The 24,955-nt window shown below is 45.9% G+C and overlaps 1 protein-coding gene across 5 annotated transcripts in view; it reads left to right on the top strand.

The window, feature by feature from the left end:
* The first annotated feature begins 16,582 nt into the window (after positions 1 to 16,582).
* LOC123021397 (SITS-binding protein-like) overlaps positions 16,583 to 24,955 on the top strand; it is a 50,746-nt gene continuing 42,373 nt past the window's right edge. Inside the window, exons 1-3 of one of the 5 annotated variants that reach the window (XM_044426111.1) lie at positions 16,583 to 16,839; positions 21,180 to 21,295; positions 22,041 to 22,104. The gene's annotated coding sequence lies outside the window, so the exon portion shown is untranslated. The remainder of the gene's footprint in view (positions 16,840 to 21,179; positions 21,296 to 22,040; positions 22,105 to 24,955) is intronic. The other 4 variants (XM_044426113.1, XM_044426112.1, XM_044426114.1 and 1 more) reach the window with 4 other exon arrangements.

Here is a 24,955-nt window from a genome sequence, read left to right on the forward strand (position 1 = left end):
GAAACGGTACCCATGTGATGAAGTTAGCAGGAAGTCTGTAACTGTTGAAGCTCAGGTGAGCTCTTGTGTGAGGCCGTCTGCATAGAACACACACAGGCCACAGGTGGCTTGTAAGCATTTCCTAACAGCCAAGCATTGCCTGGCTGTTGTGGCATCATCTCATGGAGCATTCATAAACTGCTACTTGGGCCAAAGGAGTCCACATTAGAAGGTAACAAAACAGTTGTGTGTCTATTACTCCTCTTCCTCCTCCATTAGATCTATAGTCTGTCCATCCTCCTCTTGCAAAGTGGCTTACAAGTTTCTCCTCCTCTCCATTTGATCACCACAGGAGCAACTCTGTGAGGTAGGTTAGGCTTGAGTGACTGGCACTAGTCACCCAGTGAGCTTCATGGCTGGGTGGAAACTAGAACCCCGATCTTCTGAATCCCAGTCTGGTACTCTAACCAGTGGTTCTCAGTTAGGAGAATGAAAAATTACTTCAGATGAAGTGTTGCAATATAGTGGTTCACAGTGTGAGCTAAAAAAAATAGTCTTTGGTTCGAATCTTGCCTCAGACAGAAGCAAGTTAGGTGATGTTATGTGGAGATGCATTGGTATCCCTCTGCTTGAGCAAAAAGGATTTGAGCCTTTGTAGGCATTTGGTTTTAATACACAACATTCCTGCGGCCACCCCTGCATGTATTTCAGAAATATTCTATGGGGCAGGGGAAGGCGGCAGGAGGCAGCCCGGGTCCCAGGAGAACTCCTTTGCTCAGTCCAGGTCCCAGCCGGCTGAAGAAAAGGCCTGCTGCCACACCAGGGCACTCGATATGGGAAGATGGCATCCCTGTGGGACCTGGGGACCCACCGCCACCTCTGCCGTCTTCCTCTATCTCTGCTGCAAGGAGGGGCTTGGGGAAGGTATGAGAGGAACTTGTGGCATCAGGGTGAGCAACAGGAGGGGGGCAAGCTGGTGTTCACCCCATTCCTGGCCACAAGCTTGCAGACATGAGCTCTTGCAAACACAGTTGAATGCTCACGCCATGCCAAGCCATTGGGCTCAGCAATCCACTGTCTTTGTGCTTCAGGCCACCATCTGCAATAGGGAGATCACAGCACTGGCCCATCTGAGAGCAAGTGCCTCCCAAGTGCTTTGGACACTGTAAAGCGGTATGTGAGCTGCAGCGCTTCGCATTGCTGTTCCTCATTGTGGTCGTTCTGCATTCAAAGTCAGGGTGAGTTGGGGCTGTTCATGGCTGTTCATTTCCACTGGCATTGTTCAATTACCAGCCTGGGAGTCAAGATTGCTCACTCACGCAGTGAAAGCTCTGCATGGTTTTTAAAACGCATCTCTGGTTTGGGAGCAGTCAATACGCACCTCCTGTCCTTTTCTCTGGGCTGCCTAAATAGCTGCTGCTGAGCTGCTGCTAAATTTCACATGCACGGCAGCAGAGGGGAAAAGCTGCATTTTCATTTTCATCAGAGGAGGATACACCATGTTTTAATGCAGAGTCACACTCCCCTGGGGCTTTGGAAGTATGATTTTGCTTCTAATCAAGGCACGCTCTCCCCGTGTGCCTCGTTTTAAAGCAGGGGTCTCAAACTCAACTTACCTGGGGGCCGCTGGAAGTAGAGTCTGGGTGAGGCTGGGCCGCATCAAGAATTCCACCACCCACCGCGGTGGGGGTGGGCCGCTCATCCCGCGTCAGTCGCTCCCGGAGGCCGGCCCAGGCGCCGCCGGCGCTTCGAAGGCCGCAGGGCCCCTCCCCCGGGCCCCGCCCATCCCGGCAAGTGGCCCACGGGTTTGAGACCCCTTGTTTAAAGTGAACATTCATTTCCCCCCTTGCTGCTCAAATTTGGAAAGAATGTGGTAGCAATTTTGGTGGTGGGGGTGATAGTTAGGCCAGTGATGAATTACCTCCAGTGGGCTTGGGGAACGGAGAAATGCCCCTTGGGCGCTCTGAAGTGGCCCACTCTGTGCTGGCTCCTGGCCTCGGGGTGGGGGCACTTGGGTGCAATGCCCTTGTCACCCCCCCCACTCTTCCTCACTGCTGCTGTCCATGCTGCCCTGTGATCAGTCCCTCCCTGTGCAGCTGTCCAGAGGAAGGGGTAGGACAAACACCTTCTCTTTCCTCCAGTTGCTGCTCAACCACTTGGAGAAGACAGGAAAGAGACAACAACAGGACATGGGAAGGGGAACAGAAAGGGTAAGGCTTGGCAGAGGCCCACCTTTTGGAATGTGGGCCTTGTCGTGTGCCCAGTGGCTTTTATACTAGTCCCCAGAATCTAGCACTGGTAGGCTATGTTGATGTGCCACCACTGAAAGTTGTAGGACCCCAAACACTTTACAGAAGCGCTGCTTTGGAAGTAACTGATGTTGTTCATGGTCACAACATCGGAGGAGGTAGGTCTGGTTATCCCCCTCTGTTGCTCTGGACAGGGAACGCAGTCCCGGGGCTTCTCCTTGCAGAAATTCCCTGTGATGCACAAAAAGCGCGAGGCCATTTCTATGACGCCGGTGCTCCAGCAGGTGGTGTTGCTAAACCAGGCGGTGAGGAGAGAGGCAAGTCCACGGGCTCTCTTTGCTCTTCCCGCTGCTTCCGTGGCAGAAACGAGGCAGCTCTGCTGTGGAGGCTTCCAGGCCTGATCTGTGCAAGACCTCCGCGGGCACAACTTCTGTGCAAATGTCACGTCCATCTCCGACCGCACAGGGGCCTGCGGGCCGAATGGCACAGAGGTGTGGGCATGCGTCCACGGGGAAGGGTTCTCACGGAAGGGAGTCCAGAAAAGAGGAAACACCACAAAAGGGGAATCAAGATATTGGGCATCCTGGAAAGGGGGTCATAAACGAAGGGATTCCCAAAGGTGGGGGTCCAGAAAAGCGGGGATCTTGGGAGGCATGTACAAGTAAAGAGGGAATCCCAGGCTGGGTAGGGCATCAAGAAAAGAGGCAATCTCAAAAAGTAATGTGGGTGTACAAGCCAAAAGACTGCAGGACAAATTCACCTTTCTCCCTGCCCCAAATGACAAGTGGCTCCAAAAAGATTGCCTACCCCTGGAGGAAAGGCAAGGTCAGTCCTTCTGTCAAATCTTCACTGTTTAACCAATCGAGTTTATTACAAGGCTTCAGTTTCATTGTAAACATAAAGATGGCCTAGGGAGCCTTCTTTTTCTTTTATTTTGAGGGTTGTTTTATTTAATGCCACTCAGAATAAAAGCTAACAGGGCTACCAAGGCCATTTTAATCTTTGACAGCACATCTTTAATATGTACCTTTTCATGATTTTATAGCATTTGTTGCAAGCAGGGGTGGAGAAATCTGTTTTGCTCTCTCCCACATTTGATTAAAAAAAAATCTTTTGCACCCGGTTTATGGAAAAAATCTGCAAATACTAGCAAGTTTTATAACATGACAAATGGAACCGAACTCCCACCCATCTATACCTGCCAAGTTCAACAGGTTCAGTAATTTCAGGAATGGAGAGGATAATTTGCATGTTATAATTGCTAAAGCTGAGGAGGAATCCCTTGTCAGATTCACTTTCTCCCTCATTCATTTTCAAAGTCTCCCATTTAAGAGAAACATGCACATTTCATAAGTTCCTATGACTAAATAGAAAAGAGAACCAGATGAAAATTTCACCCATCTTTGCAATACATTTTGGGATGAATAGAAATGCAGTTTTGTGTATGTGTGGCCAGTTGTTGGTTTGTGGCACATGATATCTATGATTGGTTTTTGTATGTGCAGGATTATCAGATGTTTTTCTTACTCGTTAAACTATGAGCAAACTTTGTATCACTTGTTAGTTGAAAATTAACAGAGCTGATAAGGGGCAGATAAAATTGCATCCAGCCCAAGGACTGAAAGATGACCATCCCTTACCCAGAGATTGTGATGCGTATAAACAGAAGGGGGTGTGCCTGAGGAGCCATTCAAATTATCCTGCCAGAAGAAGGAAAGAGCCTCTTGCCTGTTTATTATTGGGGGCTATGGAGCTACATTTTTAGCCAAATCTCAGGGCATTGGCTAAAGTTCTCATCATGTGGAACACTTGCACAATTAAATTTTCCATTTGCCTTTTAATCTGTTGTTACGATTTTCAAAGTTCTGGGATGGGGAAAAGAATAGCAGCCAGGAAGGGATGCAGAAAATTATTCCTCTTCCTCTAGTTCCCCGATGTCAGGAATTGGCTAAATTAAATTGGAGCCCTCCAAATGTTTTGAACGACAATTCCAATAAGCCCCAGTAGTAGTTGCAGTTCAAACCTTCTGGAGGACACTGGATCCCTGTGCGACTGACAGGAGACAGGATTTGACCCAAGAAAGGCTTTTGTTGAAGAGGCTGGGTGTGTCTGAGACACAGGCTATGATGTTGAACCATCATTGTAAGTTAAGAATTTTCTTGATGAGCGCATGGAGCTTAAAAAGCTTTCACCACACGGTTAGATCATTTCTCCACTTCCAGTTCTCTCACTTTATTCTTCCCAAACCAAAAACAGAGAGATGATGCCATTGCAAAAGCCTGCTGGCATTGCTGTAGGGCTCTTGTGAAATTGTTTTGAAAATGTACAGTGCATAGCCCAGTCTTGGGTCCTCCCTGTACACAGAAGCAGGTGGAAGGAAGGCTACACAGAAGGCATTGCCTATGCGGGAGCAGCATGCGCAGGGGGGAGCTGAAGCAACACCGCATCATGACTGCTGGGCACATATGCAGTCTAATTGAGCATCAGGTGGGACAGGGGAGAGTTTCCCCTGTGGCTCAGGTAACTGGCCAGAATTTATGGGGCCAAGCAGGTGCTGCAGCATGATGCTGGACTGAATTGCCTGAGACAGCTTGCTGCACTTTATTAGCTTTTTACTCTTTTTGCTTTCCCACATTTGTTCACCTGTCTACCCTGATGCCCAGTGAAGTTGCCTGGGGTGTCTTGCTGCATTTTATTACATTTCTTCTTTGTTCCTCATACATGTGCACCATCAGGCATATTTCTCCGATCCCTCCTGCTTGCTGCTTGTGACCATGTATAATCTGCATGGGATGCACACCTCACCCAGCCATGGTAGTTGTATTGCGGAAGCCCTGCCTTGTCACTGGAAGCAAATTATTTTCCAGTCAAACAGAGAAAGTTTGAAAAGGACGATCCTGTTTGGGCAGCCCTGGGTGCAAGCTAAAATGTGGGTTTGATGGGCCAAGCTGAGGCTTTCTACATGTTGAAGAGGTGGGACTGAGGTTTATGATATTCAGAAGTGAAACACTAAAATGTTGACACAGGACTGTCTCAACCTATTTTGGTGTAGGTGCTATTTTGTCACCACACATGCCCACTCTTCACTTTTTTCCTACTCATAGAGGAAGCTGCTGCCATCACCTCCTCATCCTCGCCTCCTTTTCCCTTCCCCTTCCTCAGGCATCCCCCAGCTTCCTCCTCTTCCTCTTTCATTTCTCCTGTCTGCCCCACCTGCAGCACCATCCTCCGCTCTTCCTGCTCCACCCACCTGCCCAGCGACTGCCCTGGAGCGCCTTGCTCAGCACAAAGAGTCCGCCCTGGCAAAGCATTCTGGGCAATCCCCCAGGCCGCCACAAGGCCTCTCCACAAGGAGGAGCTGTGCTGGTCTTTCTCCAGCAGAAAAGCACATGGTGCACGGCTTGCTCCAGAGGATTTGACAAGCTTGCTCTGGGAACCCCTCAGGGTTAGAAATTGGCTCGCCTCTCCATCCACAGATTCCTGAAGGCAGAGGCTGTGGAGCGGCAGCTCCTGGTTCTGGCTAGGAGGACCAGGAATGCCGCCACTGCCGCCACCACCACCTTCAGGCTTCCCAACCCCAGAATTTGGTGCACAACTCATTGCCCTCTTGACTTCCCCACCCCAAAGAAATGGTCCTGTGTTGACTTGCCTTTGAAGGCGGGACACTTGGTGAGTGTCATCCTTCACCATGGGTCTAGGATTGTGTGAATCAACGAGGTTCTTTTTTCTGTGAGGTCTGGCATTTTAGTTTCCTTTATTTATTTATATGGAGAATTGATGACGTGTAATTAGGGACATTATGTTCTGCTTTAAAAAAAATCTTCTGTCAGGCTTACTGTGGAGGAGGAATGCAAAATATCTAAAAACAAGCATATTGGCGAGTTCCCATGTCTTTCCCACAAGACTAAGCCTATTTGAACAAATTATTTCTCCCCCCACAACATCCATTTTCCTTGTGCAAGATTATAAGGGCCTGTTGCTAGTCTCCCCTCCCCAGTCTAGCATGGGATTGCTGCTAAATCCTGGGCACAGGCATTCATGCAGAAAATGCTAACAGAGCAATCTTGGGAAACAGGCTGCTAAGTCAGAGATGGCCACAGACTAGCCAGAGGTCTCCAGTGTCCATTAAAGACAATGAATCAGTGGATCTTGCCCACTTCTATGTGCTGGGTGGGTCACATGAGGCAGCACTTTCAACTATTTAAATTGGCCTTGTCTGGAACAATTAGCTGCCTGTTACTGTGCAGTGTGATCTTCAAGAGGCTCTCTTCTGCAATGCCAGGAAGTCCAAAGGGCGTGGGGTTTGGGGGAAGTGTGTGTGTAGGTAAGCTGCAAAATACAGTGGGAAACAAGGTTTAAATTACACTTGGGCTTCCTGCCACATGGGATGCACTGTGCTGAAGGCCAATGCTATCTGCAGGGGAACATTGAAGCAGTTACTACAGCAGTGCTGGGTAACTCGTGGCCCTCCAGAGGCTTTGCCCCATAACTACCATCATGCTTCACCATGGGCTAGGCTGGAGAGACTTGATGGGAGCTGCAGGCCAAGGTATCTGCATGTCTCAGCAGAACGAAGCTGCTGCAGATGGTGTGGCCATTGACTTGGTTCTCAATATCACGAAAGGCTTGATGGTGCAGCCACCGGGCCTCCATGGCTCTGGGGAATACAGAGAAAGCTCAAGGAGGGTCTTGGCCCCTTGACTGGTTGTTGTCTGGCTGGTTACTCAGGGCCATAGTGATACTGAAGATAGATTGTTCAGCCGGGATTGATCTAGAGTGGTCTGCTCAGCGAGACCATACTAGCTCCATTATTCTCCAGTACAACAAGAAGAAACTTCTGTGTTAAAATCAGTTGTACATCTGCACCAAAAACAGAAGAGACACTGTTGGGCAAGACCCCTCTGGTGCTAGACCCTGGCACTGTGATGCCAGTGCCCTGGTTGAGGTCATCTCAAGTCCAAGGGCCTTAACTTAACAAACCCATGATAGCTAAAACACCCAGGTGAGGAACTTCTGGACCAAAATGAGCAATATAGTGGAGAATTAGCCAGATTAAAACATATGATCCTTTTGGGGAATCACCTCCCATGTGAAGATATACTGGGAAAACCCAAAGAGAGACACTGAGAAAAGAGGTTCGTCACCCTTTTCTTGGTCATTTCTTTGGCGCGGGTGCTGGTGTGCAGCCTTCCTAGAAAGGGAGGGAGGACCTGCTCATGGAAAGCACAGTCTTCGCAGAATCAGGTAAACAACTTAACTGTTTTCTTTGCCACTTACCATTGCAAGCCACTTTAAACTGCTTATTGTTTCATGCTTTGAAACTGACCGACTTCCACACTGTTCCTTTTTGCTTGAACAAATCTGTTATCCTATTTCTAGCAAAACCCAGGCTGTGTATTTTGGGGGTAGAAATGGGGAGGTTTGGAAAGGAGATGCCATGTTCTTGCTCATGCTAAGGCTGATTTCAGGACCAGGTTTCATACATCATGCTGGAGAAATCATGTAACTGATACTGTACCCTCCTAAAGGTACAAAGGGACTGCAAAGAATGCATGTCCTCATTGCGATTCTTGGCCAGTCATTCTTGATGGATCAAGAGAACTTGGGGATAAGAAAATGGGCTTGTTTTACTCTAGATGGTGCATCCAGCACCAGTTGTAACAGCTGCTCCAGATGTGCACCTGTAGCTGACAACTGGTGACTGTAGCTGACTGGAGATGCCACGGACAAAATAGCATATAAATGTTTAAATAAAATAAAAATAAATAGGCTGCTGGAACAGAGCTGCTAGCGCTGCAAGCAAAAGGAAACATTAAAGCCATCCAGGTAGTATTTGAACCTGCTGAACTGTCTAGGAATGGGAGCACTTTGGGTAGTTCCATCTCTCGGTTTCTGAGATGTGTTGGGCAAGACACCCTCCATGGGCCCCATCCCTCAGCCAGTCTGCCTTCTCACCAGCAGCTGCTTTTGTTCCTCACTATTTTTCTCCTTCCCACACCAGCACCATCTGGGCCACAGCCAGAGGTAGTGAACAAGCAAGTGGCAGGGGTGAGGAGGAGGAGCAATGCCAGGTAGCTCCTGATTGTGAGTCCATGCTGGGGTGTGGGCCCTTGACAGGTTCCAAGCCACACCTACACTTGGTGCTGGCCTGATTTCAGAATGGACCAAATTTCCTGCAAATCCCTGGAATGGCCAGTCACAGGTACCCTTATGGGTTATGTCAGCTGGATGGTTGCATGGCACTGACATTTTTCTAGAGCCGTGGAGAACACTACTTTGAATCTAGACAGCAGAGGAAACACATCCAAGCCATGGTTCATGCCCTCCCATGAGTGTACAGAGCCTGGTCGCTTTTCATGCTTCTTCTTCTGCAACCAAAATGAATTCTTGGGCCAACATGGCAAGTTCACGCCAATGAACTGCACATCCTCAAAATACATGTACCCAGGGAGCCAACATGACTGAGCTGCTCTGTAACAAGGCATACATGAACAGTGCACTGAAATAGCACACGTTCCTTTCCATATGCAGGAATGCCCAATGCTCCATGGTGCATGAGCCTTTTTCCTTCAGGTACAGCTCTCTCCTAAAACAGTGGGCTTCAAGTGTGAGATGCTCCTGAGAGGCCATGTCTGGTAAGATCCAGCTGTGAGATTCCCTGAAATTGATCTTCAGCTCTGTTGACATGAAATGATGTTGATTTCCACCTGCTGAACAGAACTGATTCTATTTCTCTTCAGAAATTTTTTTTTTTCAGTATATGGAAAACTTAAGGAAGTCAAAGTTGAACACTGACAGGAAGCTGACAATGGCCTAGCACTATGTTGAAATTAGTCAGGACTCTTGTGGAGAGAGCTGAGGAGTGGAGAAATCGGCAAAGACATTTGTGGTTGCATGATATATATCTTTTCTTTCCTATTACAGAGGCTGATGCACTTAGGTTATGTAACTCTATGCTGTTCTAGAAAGATAGTTGGAATCAACCAATTTAAATATATATATCAAATGGTAGCAGGTCCTCCTTGCTCCCCACTTTCCCATTGACTGTTCTCTACTGCTCCCTCTGATCACCAAGGGATACCTGGTCAGGTCCATAGGTGCCAGCCCCTGCTAGAACCATGCGCAGATTAGGGAGGTATGCAGAATCTACAAATTTTTTTAGTAGAATTACACAGACTACACCACCCTGAAAGGGAGCCAGAAAGCCACACATTTCTAGATTTATGATACATTTTTTGGAAGGGGGAAAATGCATCCAATAAAACTTGCAGGTTTTGAAAATAAGCTCATGTGTATTAGCACACTTAAGTTGATTGATGGGTAGATACAAAAAGACATACAATTTGAAAAATGCCTACAAAGATTTGCTTATTGATTTATATTAAATTTGTATAAAAGACACCTGTTAGCATTATGCAAAGATTTTTAATTATGCACAAATTTTTAAAAATATTCCACATGGATCTTTTTTCCTGTAAACACACACACACACACACACACACACACACACTGCACAGAAACAGCACTGAACAGAGTGGAGGGGAGGGAAAAAGAGGAATTGTGTGGAATCTGATAACAGATAAGTTGATCTGCCTTTGGTTTCATTGCAGCACTTGGATCTGAGCACCACGTAAGCATTTCCTTTCCTGTTTTTCTACAGCATAAGCCCTAGGTGCCACTATGGTATAGTGGAATAGTAGAGATAAGCAAGAGGAAATCTTGATTTCACAACTTGCTGTATTTTCCCTGCTCTTAAAAAATAAGGCACTGAAAGTGCTGGGTAGATACAAAAGTGGAGCTGGAGGATCATGATGTTGTCCAAGCTTTGCACAGGGCATGATGAGTGCATGAAAAATGTCTCATTTCAGAAAGCCCCAAGTCTGGATTCTCATGGGAACCATTCCCTTGAGGGCTAGAGCTTGATCTGCAGCCAGAGCCTACAATGGGCTCTCATGGTTTGACTGGTCACCTAACAATAGGAACCATTGGCTCAAGTCAATGCAATTTCCCCGCAAAAACTCTACTTTAAGACTGTAGTTGGATAGCTCTGCTACTTTTTGGGTAGGGCTGACATGAAATGACAGCAATCACTTTCTAGCCTGGTCACTCACATCAAAAGCAGTTGTTTCAATCAGTTGATTTCTTGACAAAATAAATAAGGCTTTAGAAAACTCAGAGATGCTTTATTCAAAAGCAGATTCCAAAGGTTCACCGTGCCATATTGGATGCATAGTGGAATCAGAGATTAGTGAATGCATGTCTCATCATAAATACGACTTACCTACAGGTATACGTCCTGAAAAATAAAACAATGCCTTTTGAGAGGAGGCATTTCACAATACCATTCCTTCCCAAATTCCTGGATCACTGTCCCCAGTGTTTGGTAGAATCACTGTTTCTAACTGGCTCAGGCTTGGGGAGATGTGATTCTAGCTCGAAAGCTCCTTATTACTGTTCTGGAACTAGCAAACATATTTAAGGAACACACACACACAGAATAGAACTAAGATGCTGACAAGGGGACATGAAAAAGTGGCTCTTGCAACACACTTCTCTGTCTAGCCGCATAAGTATTTCAAGAGCAGCGGTAAAAGAAACATCACATTCAAATGGAGATATGTCTCATTTCGTCCAAGAGAAACAGGAGATGAAATTGGGCTGGGCTGGCCCCGCTTTGGGACATAAGAGAAATGCACCAATGTTTTTCCTTACTTGGGTCAAACAAAAGCCATTTTTCTTGGCTGCAGAAGGTAAACACTGAGAACTATTCAAGGAAAACTTAATATGATGAAATGCAGTTTTAAATATGCTGTGATAGATCATAAAGAAGAAAAATAAGGTTACATTTTTAACCCTGGTGAAGGTATATCACAGGAACAGTAGACACGTTCAAGCCCCGATCAGACTGGAAGAAGCTTCCCAAATCAGAAAACATCTTGGGAATCTGATCTGTATTCCAAATCCTAACAACCATTATCAAGAGAGGAAACATTCCTTTTATTATCTATACCTCAGTTTTCCCTCAAGCCCTCTGCAAAGTAAGTTCAGCCTTAGGGTGGGATGGGAACACAACATTGCAGCAAAAGAGGGACTGGATATTGGTTAAAACACTGCAAAGTGTGACAAGACTGTGGGGAATTTCAAAAAGATGTTTAAACATGTGACCCATATTACAGACAGTTGCCTTGTAGCTTGTAGCTTGTTCTTGTATTTGATTGAGGAGTGATAGAAACAACAGGGCCATCATAAGGAGAATGTATTTCATTGTCTCCACATGGCAAGCTGTTCCTATCCAGTAGCTTTTAAAAAAGTGTGGCAGCAAGGAGAAAATTACTCAGTGCATTTGGAAAATCCATGCATGTAAAGAGTTCACCATGGGAAGTCTATCATTCAATGACTGAAGATGCTAGGGATGGAAATATGTGAATTAATTAAAAGTTATACATTCTACAAATGAAGTCACCATGAGGTGTACACTTGGAGTATCCCTTTATCATGTTTGCCAATTTTCAGATGTCTAGATTTAGTAGTTACGGAGATGTAGTGCAGTCAGACAGACACATATACCTCCTCTATTGTTATTCTCCTCCTCCTCACTGTTTAGCTCTACTACCGGAGATGTCACATACTGTGATTTGTAGTAATGCTCTTAATAAGCCATTCTACGGTTGTACTCTCTTGCTCTTGAGGGTTCTTAAGTCAAGGTTTTGAGGGTATTCTCTTCATCTTCCAGTTGGGTGGATCTATTTCTTTCATTGGCTGGTTCTCAGTCACTGTTGTATGATTGGCTGTTGCTTCATCTTCTGTTGCTAGCTACTGGATTGCCCATCAGGGCGTGTACATGTTTTCTTTGTATTTCAAAGTGGGCAAATTTCAGGCCTTCTCCAAAACCTATTTTGGTCGTCACTCTTTCGGTAAATAGAGAGCCAAATTCTTCAAGTGGCAGAAGTCTCGCATGGCAGAAAAATCTTTTCCAGGTTGATTTGTCACTGTATTTCTGTCCCATGAAAGCAGAATTCCTGTTCGAGTGTATCCTAAGCATTGCAGTTTCCTGACATCCTGCTCCACCTTCCCTGTTCCTTAATGCCACTTGATGACTTCTCATGACATTCCCAAAGGAGTGATTCCTTTTCTTTCTTGGTATTTATGTGTGCTTTGCACACGTGTCCAATGCTGTTCTCTCTGCCTTCTAGCCAGACTATACACGGGCCTTTTAATCATCCCTCTCAGCTCAGCACTTCAGCTCTCCCCACAGCCTCCTTGCTGAATTCCCTCCAGGTCTCTTTGAGATAAGAAGCTGACATTCTGCAGATGGGAAACAAAGCCCCAGGAGAATGACTTGCCTCTCCAGGAGCCAAAAAATGCTTTCTCACCAGCACACGCTGTCTACTTTCCCATGGCATGAGAATCATGAACAAACCAGTCTGCTGTCCAATGGCTCCCGCTGCTTGGCCCTCCTGCAAGTGGGAGTGGCTGGACCAACTCTGGACCTTCCATCCGTCATACGCTTATTGTGACGTGCAAACCAAGAATTCTGGCTTTTCTCTTCCCAGGCAAGCCAGAGTCATAAGCGAGAATAGGCCATTTGCGGAGGGCCTGACCAGAGTTCCTGCTTCTCACTGCACAATAAACCAGCCACAGATAGTCTGTGGTTTGTTTAGCTGCGTCCTGTAGCAGTGGGAGCGATCAGGCCACATGTACAGGTGTGTTGTGCAAACATGGCCATTCTGTGTTGCTCCTGGCAAATCTTTACTCAGCTAGGATAGAAAGCACAAAAGTTTGGGGGAATAAAGAAAAAATCCATTTAAATAGTTCCACATAACCTGCCAAGAAGTGCCTTTAACATTTCCACATGTTAACCTTGCCTTGTGTACTTGCTCACAATCACATCAGGCAAAGTTAGTATCAAGAAATGTCAAAGATACCTAGAAAGATCCTATGGCCCCTAGACATTATTTAGGAGCCAGGATACAATGTAGACTGAAGCCAGTCCAGTCTCCTTTCCCCCCTCATGAAATGCCATTGCTAGGTAGCCAACAATGACTGCCTAGTGAAAATCCAGAGCAGGCGGGGCCCAAAAGTGAAGATTGCCTCAGCTCTGCATTGGATGCCTGTTAGTTTGGATGCCTCTGAGTTTGCGGGGCTACAAGCACCCCTACAGAACTGCACCCTTACCTTCTTCCTAATACAAATTTTACATTTGCACCAGTGCACCAACTGCTTTCAGGGGAAGTTGACTGCAGCTCCGGTACATTTAAGGCATGATCCCATGTCCTCTGCTGTGGATGCACGTACGTCTCTGAACTTGGAGGCTTGCATACATCCACTGGTGTGGGCCGTGGCAGAGGTGATTTCTGCGCCTTGCACTTCGAGGCCTGCACTTCCTTTGTGAGGCTCTTTTCAGGCATCCAGATGACAGAGCAAGGGGAGGAGGCTGGGATCTCTGGTATGCTGCCAGCCCTCCCCTCCACCCGCTTCCCTTGGCTCCAAGAATGGTTTCTGACCTTGGAGAAGGAGCCAGCACAGTTCCCTCCATGCTGCTGGGCTGGTGGTGAAGCAGTCAGTGGGGCAGGGGCTCCATGTTTAGCATCCCATCTCTGAGCTTTCACGGCTTTGGAGATGGGGCACCAAATAATCCTAGTCATAACTAAAGTGATCGATGTGCGTGTGTGCGCACGCCTATTTTAAAGATCTATTTTGATATAAGTAGTATATAAATTAACTCTCTCTCTCTCCCTCTCCCTCTCCCTCTCTCTCTCTCTCTGTGTGTGTGTGTGTGTGTGTGTGTGTGTGTGTTCCATAGTAGTGTATTTATATATTCCACATATTTTCTTACAATAAGGATTACTTGTTTGGTGATGTATCAAAGGCATATAATGATCATGAACATTATTTTCAGTGTTTTTACTGCCTGAGGGGACAGGGTCTATTAGATCATACCTAACAAGACGAGGAGAAAATAAAGCCTGCACACCCAAGGTACAGGTATGTACAGGTATGCACACCCAAGATACAGATCCAAATGACCTCCAACATGGTAGAAAATCTCATTTAACAATTCAGTAACTACTTTTATGTTAACAATTCAGTTAAGACAAGGAGGTATTCCTTACACAGTGTTGTTTTAGAGTTTAATCTAGCATGGAGCTCCTAATTTTCAGATGTTTGAATTTGTTAAAGACTCTTTTGTTCTCAAGTATCCGTATCCTTTCCCTAAACTGATAAATCACAATCACTAATCCCAATTCTCTCTCTCTCTCTCTCTCTCTCTCTCTCTCTCTCTCTCTCTCTCTCGCGCACACTCACACACACCTTGGCATATAAGCAGAAGAGCACCTGCTGGAAATTAAACTGAACTTATATGCACATTTGTCCAGAATTTAATATGAAATGCAGCCATCACCATGTGGGTTAGTGACAATACATCTTCTTGCTTTGCGCAGGTTGTATGAAATGCAGATGACTGTGATGGCCACAGGCTGTGCCTGGGCTGCTTACCTCCAAATGACTTTAATGAGATTTCGGCGGTCAGTTGGTCAGCAGGCAGGATTGCAGTGGCAGAATCTAAACTCCTGAATGAGCAGTCATTTGGTTCATGGCAGGGCTGCCAGTCAGAATCCTGGCCAGCTTTCCTTGGAGGGTCTATTCAATCCATTTTGGAGCAGCAGCATCTCGGAGCACCTCTGGGACTTAGGGATGATGCAATTGCATTAAGTCTGCTCAGTGGAAAAAGGAAAAGCAAGGAAGAAAGTAGTAAAGGGTGGAAGGTTTACAAGGCAGGGTTTACTGGCCTACGGATGTACATCTGGCCTCAGTCAGCCTCCCTGTGGGGTAGACAGCAGGCCTTCCCTCCCCTTTAAACTGTGAGTGAAACCTGATATGCACTTCTGTGCCTTTGAATGATCCTTTCCCCCTCCCTGTGAATGTTTATGTCTGGTTCCTTGTGAAACAGCCTGTGCTGCTGCTACTACCGTCATACTGCTTTTGAAGAATATGGGATTCTTCTGGCCTGAGGCAGTCAGCTGTGGGGATCCTGAAAAATATAAAGCTTTCTGGAAGTGGAGATGAGCATCTCAGTGACTGCCCTCAAATCCTGTAGCCACAGGACAGTGACAAGAACAGGTGTTGGCAAGAGCAGATGGCAGCTCTTGGTGGGAAGGTTCAATTTCTGCGTGCTTCCAGGAACGGCTTTATGATGGCCCTGTCTCCTTCATGAAATTGGACAAGAAGTCCAGACAGTGGTGTCTTCCATTTGCAAGCCTCCATGTTTCTTCAGTACTGCTTGCATCTTTTGTCATCCCGTCGTAAAGAAAGAAAGAAAGATGGGCTAGCTGCAAGATTCCTTTTGAGAGGTAGCTTTAGATATCCATCTGAATGGACCATAAGGTGAATTTGAAGGTCACACACCTTGGCATGGATATGTACACACACCATTTCCAACAAGCAGAAGTAACATTTTGTCCTTGACAAGAACCAGACTGGTGTAGTGATTGAAGTGTTGGATTAGGGAAGACCTGGGTTCAAACCCTACTCATTCATGAAGTTCACTGTGTGGTTTTGGGCCACTCATTGAGTTTCAGCCTAACCCACCTCACAGGGCTGTTGTGATGTTAAAATGGAAAGGAGGAAGACCATGGCTGCCTTGGAGAAAAATGAGATGTACAAGTAACAAATAAATGAGTGATTAGGAAATCCAAGAGAAGGTGTATATTGGGAACAATGAAGTGAATTACTTGCCCCAAACTGGTTCCAAGTACAAACCTGCAGTATTTTGCTTTTAGTGGGTTTATATATTCAAAATGGCACAAGCTGCAAGTATTTAGATAAATTATTCTATCCCTCTAAAGTAGCTCTTCAGTTAAACTCTGGCTCTGCTAATGCACATTATACACTTTCCACTAGGAGGAAAAAGACATAAAAAGTCCAACACCATGCAAAACCCGGCCTGTTCCCTTAAAGAATCACTTATATATTTCACACTGTGGAAATCTGCCAAAGTATGTGCATGTATACACAAAGTTATATGTCAACGCAATGCACTTGGAAATTTCCACAGAATAATAAGATGTGTTCACTTACCTTTCACTACAGGGCAGCTGCTGTAGCAGCAATGGGTAAGATCTTGCCTTTTTTACAGCCGGCCTATCTGCTGAGTGATATTTCTAAACAGTTTGCTGAAAGACATAACATAAGAGACCCAGCCAATCTAGCCTGCCTGGAGGCCTGGGTTTTATCACTGTCCAGAAAGCAAGGGGCTTGTATCTGCCGCTCCAGCATCTCTGGACCAGACTCCCACGGTCTATATCACGGCTACCTTTAGGATGTCACTGCAGGCACTTGGAAAGCCTCTGGTGAGTTTTTGAAGCCAAGAGCATGATTATTCGAAGGTATATCTATCCACCCACAACTAATGTTGACACATTTTGCTCTGAGAACAGCACTAAGCTTCCTGTTTTGCTGCAACAGCCTCTCCAAGATTTTGCTAGCAGGATTTAAACAGCCTTGGATTACACAGGACCAGTCTGTCTGTGGATCTGTCGAGAAGGCCACTTTGTCTTTTTGTGCGGCTCCTAGGTTGGAATCACCAGCCACCGTGGGCACCTATGGCAAGGTAAGAGTTGTCCCACGGACATCCATGAAGCTGACATTGGACTTACCTGGAAATAAGAATGGGCTGCCTGTTGAAGTGGCATGGAAGGCAAAGGAAGAATCATTTGCTTTTCCTAGCCATTTCAATTTGTGTGTATAGATTTGTTTGGATGTGCTCCCTGCAACATACTCCCTACGCACTCCCTGCAACATACTTGCCAGGAGAGTTCTGGACAGGCAACCAGGTCTCCTTGGGGCTACACTGTTCCAAGTTAAAAATGGTGGTGGTGGTGGTGATGTTGATCAAAAATTATGGACAGTCTCTTTCAAAAAAGACTTTCAAAGTAACTTACAATTTGAAAAATAACCAATAGGAATGTAGGACACTGCTGCCTTATATGAAAATGTGTCTGCTCTAGTCTGCCTAGTCTGCCTAGTCTGCTCTAGTTTTCCCAGTCTGGTGGCTCTCCAGTTCTGTTCGATTACTATTTCCAGCTGGCTGGCGGGAGGGGGGGGGTGTTGGAAGTTGTAGTCCAACACACCTGGAGGGCATGAAGCTGGGGAAGACTGTCCTCTGATGCTCTCCAGGGTTGCAGGCTGAGACTTCTACTCCCTTCTGCCTCAGTTTTAAATCTGGAGAGATCCAAGGACTGATCTCAGCTCCTTTGAGGCATGTGCTCCCACCGAGCTACAGCTTGTCCCCATCATAAATATCACTGAAAAAAATAATAAACACCAGAGAAATAGTGGGAGGGAACCATATTTTAGATGCAGAATCATTGCCAAGAAAAGCTGCCTTTGCAAAACATACAAAGTTTGCACATTTTGCACAATTTCTCTTCATTTGCCTAATCGATCCTGCAGTTGCTACAGCTGTACAACATTTCTTCTGCTGCCACTAATTTTGAGGAAGGAGCTCTGTGGAGTACTGAAGCTTTATCCCTGGCTACCTTGGAAAGATTTTTAGCCCTTGCCCTCCACCTGCCACCAGGCATATTCTGATTTCAGAATAGTTCCTCTTTTTAGCAATAAAAGCTGAAATGCTCAGCATGCTAACCCTGTACTCAGTCTCACAGCTTGAGCTTTTCTGTACTCTTTCAAACTACAGCATATAGGCTGCTCATTTTTGTTGCCGATACTTGGAGCATCCTTCAGAGGAGGAGTCTTGGTTCCTTCACGGTAGGCTGGACTGTAATTTCTGTAATATTTGTGTTACTGCTGAACTCAAAAATCATTGTCAAAGCCAACACTCTTTTAATGCCAGATTCAGAACCAAAATAATCTAGAATACTTCACCTGAAGCAGCCTAGTAAAGTTCAAAGGTTTTCTAGTTTAGATCCTGATAGCTGACGGGTTTGTATGTTCGTATGCATGCATGCCTGTGCGCTGTGGAGTCCCTGTTGCCTGAGACAGTGTAAGTGCTTGCATTTGGGCAGAACGCCGAGGGTGTCACTGAGCTTGAAGTGAACACGGAGCTGCCACTGTCCCGTGTCTGTTCCTCTGTGCGGCGGTCAGGGGAACCTGCTCCGACATCACTGAGCTGGCACTGGCCAGCCCCAGTGGCCAATGGCCAGCCAAGTACAACAAAGGCCAGGCAGCGTACCCATGATGATGTCATGTCATGTGTGCGAGGCTCACCTGGATGTTGCCAGGCGAGGGGGCAGCCTCATGGGCTCATGGTGTCTAGGAAAGGACTCCGTCGCCTGTCATTCCCAGCACACTTCAATGCACGGGGGTCCATTTGCAACACCACTTGAGCTTGCAGACAGCAGGAGCTTAATATATACTTAACGACAAGAGTCCAATAAGCACTTGACCATGAACTGAAGCAGGAGCAAGAGACCCTTTCAGGCCTAGCACCAACTTGCCTCCCATGAAACATCTTGGGGGCCACGTTTTCTCTGTTTCACACACACCGTTCACAACCATAAGCACATTGCATTTGCCCTGTCCGCGCACACACCATCCACACACACACATGGATGCACGCAGCCTTCCCAGGCCCTCCTCTGCATCCCCATCTCAGCTGGTGCATGCAGAGCAGCCAAGAGTGGCTGGGTGGCTGCTGCATCACCATGGGGTGCACTGAGTTTGGGGGCTGCAGCCTTACCGTCCAGCATGTCATGCTGGGATGCAGATCATAGCCAGGGAGGAGTGTGGGACAGGCCGGAATGGGGAGCCTTGCGGGCAGCTTCAGGCATGTGGTCTGGAAGGGCCCCATCCCAGCTTGAGAGGGACCAAGGGGCAAGTAGGACAATGCAAAGAGATGCTGGGCTCTCCTCTGCACTCTCTGCCCGCTCTGCTTCTCTGTGCTCAGCCTGGGTGTGCTGCATGGATGGTGTGCTTAACGTAGCTGAGGGGAGGGAGGGAGGGAGGGATGGGAATGCTGGCTTGCAGCCGTGCAATAGCCTGCAAATTGCTGCCATGGCAAAGACACGAGGTGAGTGCCCATCAGCAAGGAGAAGGGAAGGAAGGAGGGCTGCCCTCTCTCCCAGTAGTGGCAAAAGCAAAGACTGGCCTATGAGGGCTCCTCCTAGGGGCCACCCTTTCCCTCCCTTCAGCCCTTTTGAGGCTCACTTTCCCTCAGCCTCCTGTAGAAGTGCCTGGGCAGGGCAAACCCAAGAGGGGTGGGGCCAGAGACAAAAATGGGGCACCCCTCCCTCCTTCTTTCTTCCTGGCACATGTTTCTCTTCACCCCTTTCCCCTGCCTACCCAGTGGGGTGCCAGGGAGGGAGTGATCTTGCCAGAGACTGAAACTGGCTGTTTGCAGAGGGCTTTTGAGAAGAGGACAAGGTTTGGGTTGCCCACCCATGACCTGTGTAGAAATGTGTGTGTGTGGGGGGGGGGGCATACAGATCCTGTATCCTAATATTTAATATTTTTGGATGCAAAAACGGCTCAGAGAAATTGTATTTATCTTTGTCATCAGAAAAAAAGTTTAATATTACTTTTTGCTGTCTCCTCGATTGTCTAGATATAATGTAAGTCATAAAATATAAACAGTATGTGAAACTAAGGTTGGAAAAAGATTCCCTACCACAATCATAATACTGTACTAACTCAGGGTCATGCAAGGAATCTGTAGCAGTAGCTGCACAAGAAAGTAACACTGTGCTTTAGTGGTTAGAAAACTGGACTAAGACCACAGTGATGCACATTTATCCCCACTCAGCCATGACCACCAGTGGGTGATAGAGGGATAGTCAGTCTTGCTCATCTTGATTTGTAAACTACTTATCTTTATGTTTAAGGATAAAAAGGGGAGATCACAACTTTGTGTATGCTACATTGAGTGCTCCTTGGATGAGATAAAAATGTGTTCGATAGACAGACAGACAGACAGAATTGAAGATTCCCATAAAGTGTGCTGATGCTACATGGCAAAATTGGCCTGTCAGCAACCATTAGCCATGATGACTATATGACCCTTTCCATCATGTCTGCTTTGTGAAGGCCATTATTAAAATGGATGCAGGTATTCAGGGGCACTTTAAAAAACTGAAGCACAGTTGCATTCACAACTGTACTCCAAGCATTCCCATCCAGATGTGCAAATCTGGACCAGATATACAGGGCCGAAGAGGCTTGATTATAATGCCCGTGCCAATAAACTCGTACCAAGAGACAGGTTTTGCAATATTCTTTCCATTCTGGGTGCCTCTCCCATTTTAGGCTTCAGCTCCCATCTTCTCCAGCCAGCATGGCCCAAGGGGTCAGGAATTCTAAGAGCTGTGGTTCAAAACATCTGGAAAGCACCAGGTTGGAAAAGCTTGCTTTTGCAGGAGCGAGATGAAATCGGCGCAGCTAAGTTAGGGTCATAAGTCAGGAAATCCACTAGTTAAGGGTAAAGATTGATTTTGCTGGTCCATCTTCAGCACTGTAATCTTGGTGAGAATTCTCCCTTGAGAGGAAGGAAGGAGGCTTTTTAAGACATAGTGATTTTCTACTGGAGAAATTTATCATGCACTCGTCATTCCCTGTTCAAGGTTGTTTACAGATTCTTCAGCCAATGTCATCACCCTCCAGCTTTGTTCCTATTTCTAAGCAGCACTTTTGATGAGTTTTTATTAGAACAGGGAAAACATGATATTTATTTAGGAAAGTGAAAGAAAATGGGTTTTCCACTCTCGTGTACTTGTGCTAGTCCACAATTCCACAGTGCCACCCAGAGGTTAAGTTGTGGAGAACCAGGAAAAAATGCTCATGTAGTGCTCACATCTCAATTCTGCAGTGAAGCGAAAAGTAGATCCAATTAGTTAACAATCAATAAACAGCCTCATGTAAAAGTTCATATTCCTATAAATCATGAACATGACTCTTTAGGTTTTTGTTTTAAATAACTCAATTCCTCTATATCTGCAGGTTTGCCAGATATTCCTCTTTCTTGAGGAGCAATGTCTCTTATTTTTAGAATTGTTGCTGTCATGGAACCATTTATCCCAGTGAAGTAATTGCTGTGTATTTATCCAGGAACTAAGGTATGAATTTTAATTAGGATCAGAAAGCTGGGTGGGGCAGGAGGGGCAGGGAGCTATTCATCTTTTCCACTTACCCAGATCTAGACTGGAGTATACCACCCTGTCAGAACATTAATAACCTCCCCAGGCATGCAAGATATCTAAGAACGGTGACTAATCTCTATACTGTATTCATTTGCAAAATGGATGTAGACCGGAAGCACATATTTCTTCTGTCTTTGGACACTATCTCTGGCCCTTTGCTCAGGATTGACAGTTCAACAACTACTTCTGCAAATAATTTACAACCTTGGAGGGTGTGGGGTATGTATGGAACTGAACCACAGTACCCTCTTTCTGCAATATTGCCAAGCACAGAGACATCAAGCTGCCCCAGAATATCAAGTCTGCATATCTGGTCAGTGCTGTAGTAGAACATCTGGGCTTTTAAATTACCTGAGAAATGGCCACACTGGCTGGGGATTATGGGATTTAAACATTTTGAGGGCATACTGTTGATAAATTCTGGTATAGTTTAAGCTTATAAAGAGGTAAGGCAATGGGCCAAAGCCAGCTAAGGTAAATAAGATTTCTGGTTGATTTGGGATTAAGCCCGGTGTCCACCGCCCTTTTTTTATTTTTTCTGTTGGCTTCACTTCTGTTATGAGGATGCTTTGTCTTATTTCCTTAATCCTTATTTACACGTATTGGCATTCTTGGCATCATACCATGATAACACGCTAATCACATGCTGTTTCCTCTGCAGCAGGAACCCAGGGAGTGCAGGAAAGGATACCAAATCCTTGTTCCAGAACTTCCTGCTGTTTCTGGTGAGCGATGTGTAGTTAATCTTGCTCTCTGGCTAGTTTTCAACTGTTCTGACCTTTTTTGTCATCCAGCTCATCATTTCACTCTCATTGGAAGCCAATCAGTCACTTTTAAGCTTGTGTTAAAAGCTGGAACAATGGTGCAACTGGATAATTAAAAACCTATCTTAGGGGTGGAAGGGGAAGAATTTTAGTTATGTATCTCTTCAATTGGTAAGCACACAACTAATATTTCTCTTCTCCTACTCCACCCCACCACTGCCATTCCACACTTTACACCTGGTTGTACTTTCCAGAGCAAGCCCCTCTAAAACTGTTTGCCAATCCTGATTTTAAAAAGGGGGAAGGGGATAAATGCCCTGAGCACGTGCTGTTTCATATACAAAACTCACCCAAATTGTAGAGGAATGAACAGAATTTGCTTCTGCTGCTCAGATGCTAAATATGCTTGCTTGGGAATAACCAACATTTTGCTACAGGAACGGATCATTTATTTTTAAGGTGGTGGTTGCTGCATGCTATCAAGCTGACTCTGATTTATGGCAACCCCATGAATGAATGCCCCCAAGAAGTCCTGCCCTTGACAGCCCTGCTTAGTTCTTGGAAATATATTTCAAGAGAATACAATAGAATACACATGTAGCCATTTACTTACCTGCCTAGCTCATGATTATGAGCAGTTCATAAGATAAGAAAAAGAGAGCTGTGGTCTGAGCTCCATCGGACATCAGAACAGCCAGGACAGCCCGAGGGTTCCTTCCAGGGCCCTGTGCCAATGTTCACGCTCTGGGCAGAGATTTCCGCCCACTCCCCTCCGTGGCAGCATCCTGAGCTTTGACCACAAGGTCCAGCCATAGCTGCACCACTGCTTTGTAATGCCTTGGAGGCCAAGATGGAGCCCATGCTGGCTTCCTTACAGACCAAGGCAGACATGTCTCCCAGCCAAACCTTTGTCTCTCTCTCACCGTAGTTTAGTTTTAATTCCCATGGATGATTTTGTAGTGGATTATGGGTTTTGTGGTGGTGATGGTTTTATGATTTTATGTTAAATTGTTCTCATTGATTATATCCTGTCCTGAGATCTTCTGATGTCAGTTTTAGATTTTAGTACTACTGCTGCTGCCACTACTACTACTTGAAAGTATATGACATGTTAGCACAGTCTTCTTTGCCCTCCCCAAACCATTTTTGACCTCCAAGCTTTCTTGTAGCAGCTATAGCTGGAAGAGCAACATTTGAGAAGTTCATGAATCCCATTCTTGATTATATAGAATAACATTTTGTTCTCTTTGTTTGTTTAGTCGCAAAGTCATGCTCCACCCATCATGACCCCATGGACAACATTCCTCCAGGATCTCCTGTCCTCCACCATCCCTCAGAGTCCACCCAAGCTCACACCACTGTCCCAGTGACACCACCTCATCCTCTGCCGTCCCCTCCTTCTTTTGCCATCAATCGTTCCCAGTATCTTCAATGAGTTGTTCCTTCTCATTAGGTGGCCAAAGTATTTGAGTTTCATCTCCAGTATCTGGCCTTCTATAGAGCAGTCAGGGTTGTTCTCCTCAAAGACTGAATAGGTTGATCTCCTTGCAGTGCAAGGGACTCACAGGAGTCTCCTCCAGCACCACAATTCAAAGGCTTCAGGTCTTTGGCACTCAGCCTTCCTTATGGTCCAACTCTCACAGCCATACATTGCAACTGGGAAAACCATAGCTTTGACTATACAAACTTTTGTCGGCAGGGTGATGTCTCTGATTTTTAGAATGCTGTCTAGCTTTGCCATAGCTTTCCTCCAAGGAGCAAGTGTCTTTTAATTTCTGGGCTGCAGTCACCATTAATGGTGATCTTGGAGCCCAAGAAAATAAAATCTGTCACTACCTCCATTTCTCCCCCATCTATTTGCCACGAAGTGATAGGACCAGATGCCACAATCTTAGTTTTCTTAATATTTAGTTTCAAGCCAATTTTTGCGCTCTCTTCTTTCACCCACATCAACATAGAAACATAGAAACTGAGCGAGTCAGAAGTGGTCTCCCGGGCCATCTAGTCTGACCCCCGGCTCCTCTTCACTTTCTGTCGTTAGAGTGGTATCATCTGCATATCTGAGGTTGTTGATATTTCTCCCAGCAATCTTAATTCCAACTGGTGATTTATCTAGCCCCGCCTTTCTCATGATGTGCTCGGAATATATTTTAAATAGGCAGGGCGACAGTATGCAGCCTATCCCAATTTTGAACCAATCAGTAGCTTCATGTCCAGTTCTCACTGTTGCTTCTTGACCCACATATAGGTTTCTCAAGAGACAAATAAGATGGTCAGGTACTCCCATCTCTTTAAGAACTTGCCACAATTTGTTGTGAGCCACACAATCAAAGGTTTTAGCATAATCAATGAAGCAGAAGTAGATGTTTTTCTGGAACTCCCTAGCTTTCTCCATGATCCAGCGCATGTTGGCAATTTGATCTCTAGTTCTTCTGCCTCTTCAAAACCCTGCCTGTTCTTCTGGTAGTACAGGAGCCTAGTACAGGAGCCTACTTCTGCTGGAGCCTAGCTTGTAGGATTTTGAACATAACTTTGCTAGCATGTGAAATGAGTGCAATGGTGCGGTAGTTTGAACATTCTTTGGCATTGCCCTTCTTTGGAATTGGAATGTAAACTGACCTTTTCCAATCCTGTGGCCACTGTTGAATTTTCCAAATCTGCTGGCATATTGAGTGTAGCACTTTAACTGCATCACCTTTTAGGATTTTGAATAGCTTAGCTGGAAAACTGTCTCCTTCACTAGCTCTGTTGTTGGTAAGACTACCTAAGGCCCATTTGACTTCACATTCCAGGATGTCTGGCTTGAGGTCAG

The sequence above is a fragment of the Varanus komodoensis genome, unplaced genomic scaffold (assembly GCF_004798865.1).
Source record: "Varanus komodoensis strain SLA01 unplaced genomic scaffold, ASM479886v1 scaffold16, whole genome shotgun sequence".
Classification (NCBI taxonomy): domain Eukaryota; kingdom Metazoa; phylum Chordata; class Lepidosauria; order Squamata; family Varanidae; genus Varanus; species Varanus komodoensis.